A 7,816-nucleotide genomic window follows, 5' to 3' on the forward strand; every position below is an offset into this window, starting at 1 on the left:
GCGAGCTATTACAGAGTGTTGTAACTCAGTTACAGACCCGGCACCCGCAGTCTCTCCTTCTCATTTCTGGTGACTTCAACCATGCCTGTCTATCTTCCACTCTTCTCACATTCACACAATACATTCAATGCCACAACAGAGACAATAAAACACTAAACCTGCTGTATGCAAATGTAAAGGACGCATACAGCTCCTTCCCCCTAACCCCGCTGGGCTGTTCGGCTCACAACCTCGTCCGTCTGCTTCCTGAATACACACCCAGGGTGAAGAGAGAACCACCACAGAAAAAGTCTGTGCAGATTTGGTCCGAGGAGGCCAGTGTAGGGAAAATTTAGCTCAATTAGATTAAGCTGATGTATTCTCCACCAATATGTAAGGAAATTAGCTGTTTAGGTTAAGCTGTTGTATTCTCCACCAAAATATGTAGGAGAATAGCAGATCAGCTCAAAAGGAGAAATTTGTAAACTTAATATTTTAATAGCTGATCAACTATTCGTCCAGCGATAAGTTGAAATGAGTGTATTTATTAATTGTATATGGGATATTACCTCCGTGGCCACCGGCAATAATATCCTAAATATAGTGAAACACTATATTAAGAGCACAGTAACAAGATCGGCAGTTTAAGGCAATAAATTTGAAGCACAGAGACACAAGACACTGGCCTTTATAAAATCAGACGAGAATTTATTATTATTCTAACAACACAGAAACTAATCTAACACAAACACACACACACACACACGTGTAAACAGGGGTGAAAATGGCTTTGAAGAGAGAGTGAATGCAATTCCAAGTTTCTAGCAGTTTCTCAGACCATGACCTGAACGAACCATCAACTTATCAGTTATTTTAATATTCGCTTCGTTTAGAAGGGCTTTAAACTTGTATTAAATGCACCAGTTCAGCGAGAATCTGGAGGTACTATACTTGCGTTTGTGTTGCCAGGGATTCCCTCGTTGCGTTGTTGTTTGGAAGGGGTTTCCGGCGATGTTGATTGGTCGGCGGTCTGGTTGGCCTTATGTAGCGTCTCGAAAGACCAATGAGGAAGATAAACAGAGTGAGGCGCGAACCCGGCAGAGTCTCATAGGCGGGTTGCAAAACTTTGAAGAATGGTTCACAGCGGTGCGAAGGCGACAGTTGGAGGCTTTGCAAGAACCAGTCTGGATGCGGAGTCTCGGAGCAAGCCTGATCTCCTCGTGATGAACGTCTAAAGCTCTTGGTTGATGAGACTTCCTTCAGATGTGGATGGAGACTCTTGCAGAGATGTAGTGGATGAGACTCCAAAGATGTGTTGGATTCTCTCAAAGATGGATAGGATGAGACTCTTGCAGAGGTGTTGTGGATGAGACTCCAAAGATGTTTTGGACTCTCTCAAGGATGGATAGGATGAGACTCAGAGTTTCCTTTGTGTCAGGGGGTTTTAACCCTTTCCGGTTGGGCTGACCCCAAAGTGTTTGCTCCAATCAGCAGGATCTTGGGGCAGGGTGTAAACTGTATTCTCCTCCTCTGACACTAATTAACACTCTGGTCTCTGAGTTATGTGCTTTGCAAACTTTGCATAAGGTTAATTTAGAACTTTGTTAAGGAATTTGGTAACATGCATGTAATACATCGTACTCAACTTTACATTATACCAACCCTTAGGAAATTCAATAGTGATCACACACATACCAAACATGACATACCTGCTGTTATTGATACACACACGAACACTATGGTCCCTGTTAAACGATCAAAAAGCATTATAATGACCTGGTGGCTATAAGCATGACACACATACGGAATGACATTAAAAGAGGCAACAAGTTTCCAAACTATGGTGCATCATCTTAAAAGTCATTGTCCTTGTAGGAGATGTAAAGTAGCCTTATGCAGTCTGTTAAAGCTGGGTTCTGTGGAATGTGTGAAGGGTGGTAAACTTTGTGTTCCTGGGGAGAACAAAGGTCTCATTCCATGAGGGTCCTTGGGTGAGTTCCCCCCCCCTTTTCTGTAGTTATCAGTTTTAGCATCGTGTTGGGTGAGCCATCTGGACTTGGCCAGCGATCTAGATCAACAAGTTTGACAGAGGTTCCTCTTGGCTAAGAGGGTTCATCCTCTGGTCAGGGATGTCCTATCAGTTGCTGATTGTTGACAGGTCAGTTGAAATCCAGCAATCAGTAAACAAGTGGTAATTAACTTGGGTCTGCAAAGTCTGGAAGCAGGATTCCTAGCTTTATGGCTTCTTTGCTTTCCTTGCCTGTTCACTCCAGATCCTACACCAGTGAGAGACTGAGAGACTGTTTCAATACTACAGACTGGGAGACACTCTGCAGCTCTCATGGCGAGGACACTGATGGTCTCACCCGCTGCATTACAGATTACATAAATTTCTGTGTGGAGAATACTGTACCATCCAGGAGGGTACGGTGTTTCTCCAGTAACAAACCCTGGGTGACCCCTGAGCTCAAAGACCTGCTAAATGAGAAGAAAAGGGCTTTTACTTCAGGGGACAAAGAGGAGCTTAAGAGAGTTCAGATGGAACTCAAATACAGGATGAGACGGTGCAAGGACAGCTACAGGAGGAAACTGGAGGAGCGGGTAACGCAAAACAATGTCCTTGATGTGTGGAGAGGACTGAAAAACATCTCAGGGCATGGTCAGTGCGGCGGGAGAGGATCAGTAAATGGTGATCAGCTCTGGGCAAATGAGTTGAATCTGTTTTTTTAACAGATTTGACTCTGTTCCCACTTCCTCTCCCACCCAGCGTTCTCCCTCTCCACCCTACTCCAGACCAGCAAGCACCCCCCTCTCTCGACTGTCTTCACCTCCACCTCACTTACACCTCACTACACTTCCCCTCACTGCCCCCCCTAGTCTTTCACAACCTTTCACCCCCGTTCACTCATCTCAGCCCCCCCCCTCTCCTTAACAACAAATCAGGTGAGGTGTGAACTAAGGAAGATAAAGGCAAGGAAGGCTGCAGGGCCGGATGGAATTAGCCCCAGACTGCTCAGGGACTGTGCAGACCAGCTATGTGGGGTGGTCAGGTACATGTTTAATCTGAGCCTCAGCCTGGAGAAGGTCCCAATCCTGTGGAAAACTTCCTGTGTGGTTCCAGTACCAAAGACTGCATACCCCAGGGAGCTGAACCACTTCAGACCTGTTGCCTTAACATCCCACCTGATGAAGACCATGGAGAGGATCATCCTCTGTCACCTCCGTTCCTTAGTAAGCACAGTGCTCGACCCACTGCAGTTTGCATATCGGCCTGGCATCGGTGTGGACGACGCAGTGATCTACCTGCTGCACCGGGCACTGACTCACCTGGAGACCACTGGGAGCACTGTGAGAGTCATATACTTTGACTTCTCCAGTGCTTTCAACATGATACAGCCAGCACTACTGCATGGGAAGCTGGAGCGGTCGGGGGTGGATGATCACCTGGCTGCATGGACAATCGACTACCTCACCAACAGACCACAGTATGTAAGGCTGCGTGACTGCATGTCTGAAGTGGTAGTCTGCAACACCGGGGCTCCCCAGGGCACGGTGCTCTCCCCGCTCCTTTTCACACTGTACACCTCGAACTTCAGTTATAACACTAACACCTGCCACCTCCAAAAGTTCTCAGATGATACAGCCATTGTTGGATGTGTATCTGATGGGAATGAACAGGAATACAGGGATGTCATCAAGGACTTTGTTGACTGGTGTGAGTGTAACCACTTGCACTTGAACACCGGTAAGATGAAGGAAATGGTGATTGACTTCCGGAGAAGGAGAACACAGAACCACATACCAGTGACCATCCAGGGCTTGGACATTGAGTTGATGGATAGGTTCAAGTGCCTAGGTGTCCACCTAAACAATAGACTGGACTGGCTGGATAACACTGATGCTTTGTACAAGAAGGGCCAGAGTCACCTCCATCTGCTGAGGAGGCTAGGGTCCTTTGGAGTGTGCAGGACATTATTAAGGACATTTTACGATACTGTGGTGGCCTCCGCAATTCCCTACACTGTAGTCTGCTGGGTGGGAGGCAGTACAGAGCGGGACAGGAAGAGACTGAACAAGCTGGTTAGGGGAGCCAGCTCTGTCCTGGGCTGCCCACTGGACTCTGTGGAGGTGGTGGGTGAGAGGAGGATGTTAGCCAAGCTGACATCTATTATGAACAACACCTCTCACCCCCTGTATGGGACTGTGGAGACCCTGTGTAGCTCTTTCAGCAGCAGACTGCTACACCCCCAGTGTAGGAAGGAGCGCTGCCGCAGGTCATTCATTCCAGTGGCTGTCAGACTTTACAACACCACATTACAGTGATGTTCAGATGTGCAATATTTTATAATTTTATATAATTTTATTTCTTACAACACCACATTACTGTGATGTTCAAATGTGCAATGTTTTATAAATTTTATATAATTTTATTTCTTAAAATTTTCCTAAGGTGTGTATATAGTTATAGTTTTAACTTTTCTGCACTTTAACTGTCTGTGAGCTGCTGTGATAAGTGAATTTCCCCACTGTGGGATCAATAAAGTTTATCTTATCTTATATAGATGACCATACCCATCACACTTTGTACTCCTTTTCTATCTGTGGGACTTTTCATTTCTAGTATTACATTGATCTTGTCATTGTCTGGCTGTATTCCTTGATTTGACAGTTTATCCTCAAGGAACACAAGTTCTTGTACACCAAACTGTCATTTGTTTCTGTTCAGTTTCAATTCATTCTCTCTGATTCTCTCTAGTACCTTGGTTAGTCTACAGTTGTGCTCCTGTAGTGAGGATCCCCACATGATGATCAATATAAGATGGTCATCAGTATAAGCTCTGACTCCTTCAAGCCCTTCAATTATATTCTCCATCTCCCTGTGGAAAATTTCTGATGCAGAGACAATTCCAAATGGCAGCCTGAGGAAAGAATATCTACCAAATGTGAGTTGAAGGTACAGTACTTTGTGCTGTCTTCATCCAACCTTATTTGCCAAAATCCTTGTGAAGCATCAAGCTTTGTGAAATACATGGCATGTGACATTTCATTCATTATTTCTTCATGTTTTGGTATTTGATAATGCTAATGCTTTATGTTGTCATTCCGATCCTTTGGATCCATACACACTCTTAAGTCTCCGTTCTTTTTCTTTACACACACCATGGAGTTGGTTCTTCTATTCTTTTGATAATTCCTAATGTGGGCATCCTGTCTAATTCTTTTTTAGACGATCTTTGAGCAGTGCTGGAACTCGGGGTGCTGCATGTACTACAGGCTGTGCATTTTCTTTCAGCTGAATCTTGTATACAAACGGTAAGACGCCAAAGCCTTTAATGAAACAAATCAGTGACCTTGTAAAGTTAAACCAACAGCAAAGAGAGGAGCTGGCAATGAGGGAGGTGGGGGAGCTGAAGAAAACACAAAAGTGCAGAAGGAAAGCATAGTTGAAAATACTGAGAAAGAATGGTAAGATAGCTGAGGACCAGGAGCCTCTGATCTCTGAGGAGGATGTGAGTGTGGAGAATACAGAGACGAGAGGGCACTGGAAAAGGCTGTGTGGGATGATCAAAAGGAAAGAGTGAAGCACCAAATGTGGTTCCTCTGTAGTCCTTTGGAATGTGTGAGGGTGTGCCAAATATGACATATGCAAAATAAAATTAAAAAAAAAAAAATTTTGTTCTTGAGTACCTTTGAAAAATATGCACAGTTCTTGTCTCTTCTGAAAGGTATCAATTTGTCAAAATTTAATTGAAGTATTTCAATTAAATTGAATTTTCCAGCTTTAATGTGATACAGGAAAATGAAAAATAAATAGAAATGTTTTAGGAAAAAAGAACTAATAAGGTAAGAATTTATCAACTTAGTAAATCTTAATTTGGCAATTTTATTCTACTTTTCTTTGCAAACATTCTCCAGATCTATCAAATTGTGAAGAGACCTTCTTTGCACAGCCCTCATCAAGTCATTCCACAGGTTTTCGACAGGATTTAGAGCTGGGCTCTGACTGGGCCATACCAAGACATGTTCTTCTTCTGAAGCCATTCCTTTGTTGACTTGGATTTGTGCTTTGGGTCATTTTGGAAAGTGAAAATTTTCTTCATCTTCAGCTGTCTAACAGAGGCCTGCTGGTTTTGTGCCAAAATAAATTGGTATTTGGAGCTCACAGCATGATGCTGCCACCACTATGTTTCACCATGGGTATGGTGTTCTTTCAGTGATATGGTGTCTTGTTTTTGTGCCACATATGTCTTTTAGAATTATGCTCAAAAACTTTTACCTTGGTCTCATCAGACCATAACACATTTTGCCACCTGGTTTGGGGTGATTTAGTTGAACTTGGATTTTTTTTTCATGAGAAAGGGCTTCCGTCTTGCCACCCAACCTAATAGCCCAGACATGAAGAATATGAGAGATTGTTGTCACATGCAGTGTGTGAGCAGTACTTGCCAGATATTCCTGCAGCTCCTTTAATGTTGCAGTAGGTCTCTTGGTAGCCTCTCTGACAAATTTTCGTCTTGTCCTTTTGTCAATTTTAGAGGGACATCCTGTTCTTGGTAATGTCATTGTGGTGCCCCATTTTCTATGCTTGTTGATGATGGTCTTCATGGTGTCCCTTAGTACATGTAATGTTTTGGAAATTCTTCTGTACCCCTCTCCGAATCAATACTTCAATGAGATAGATACAGTGAGATCCTCTACATGCTTTGTAAACTCTTTGTATACATAGTCAGTTTAGACAGTCATCAGTCAGATTAGAAAGTCATCAGTTAGAAAATGTCAACTAAATCCTACAGAAACAGCTGATCTTTATTTGGGGTTAATCAGAATCACTTTATTGATAACAGGTGTATGATCATTCCCTTTGAACACAAGTTTGAATGTGATTGGTTAATTCTGTCACAGTCACGAGCTCCATTATAAATGGGTATGCACACTTATGCAACCAGGTTTTTCTTTTTTGTCCTTTTTCCCTAGAATGTTTCTATTTGTTTTTCACTTGAATTTTGGAGGTTGCTATGTCTTATTAAAGGCAGGAAAATATTTGACATCTTTTTTTTTTTAAACATCACAAAAACCTGCAATTTTAACAGGGATGTGAAAACTTTTTATAACCAGTATACTTCAATGGCCTCTCCAGTCACCAGATCTATAATAGTAAGGTGTCAGAAGACACAGTGTATTGCAGCTTTCTGTGTATCTCGCTGCATAGCTGCAGACCGGTCAGAGTGCCCATGCTGACCCCTGTCCACCACCGAATAAATACTGTACAGCATCAGTACTGGACCATGAAGCAATGGAAGAAGGTGGCCTGTTCTGATCACATTTTCCTTTACATCATGTCGATGGCCACTATGGGAAGAAGGCAAGCTGGTGGAGACAGTGTGATGCTCTGGGCAATGTTCTGCTGGGAAACCTTGGGTCCAGCATTCATGTGGATGTGTTGACACATACCAGCTACCTAAACATTGTTACAGACCAAGTACACCCCTTCATGGCAACTGTATTCCCTAATGGCAGTGGCCTCTTTCAGCATGATAATGTACCCTGCTACACTGCAAAAATTATTCAGGAATGGTTTGAGGAACATAAACAGTTCATGGTGTTGATTGGCCTCCAAATTTCCCTGATCTCAATCTGATTGAGCATCTGTGCTGAACAAACAAGTCTGACCCATGGAGGCCCAACCTCGCAGCTTACAGGACTTAAAGGATCTGCTGATGTCTTGGTGCCAGATACCACAGCACACCTTCATAGGTTTTGTGGAGTCCATGCTTCGACAGGTCAGAGCTGTTTTGGAGGCAAAAGGGGGACCTACACACTATTACACAGGTGGTTT

The sequence above is a fragment of the Pangasianodon hypophthalmus genome, chromosome 28 (genome assembly GCF_027358585.1).
Source record: "Pangasianodon hypophthalmus isolate fPanHyp1 chromosome 28, fPanHyp1.pri, whole genome shotgun sequence".
In the NCBI taxonomy this organism is placed as follows: Eukaryota; Metazoa; Chordata; class Actinopteri; order Siluriformes; family Pangasiidae; genus Pangasianodon; species Pangasianodon hypophthalmus.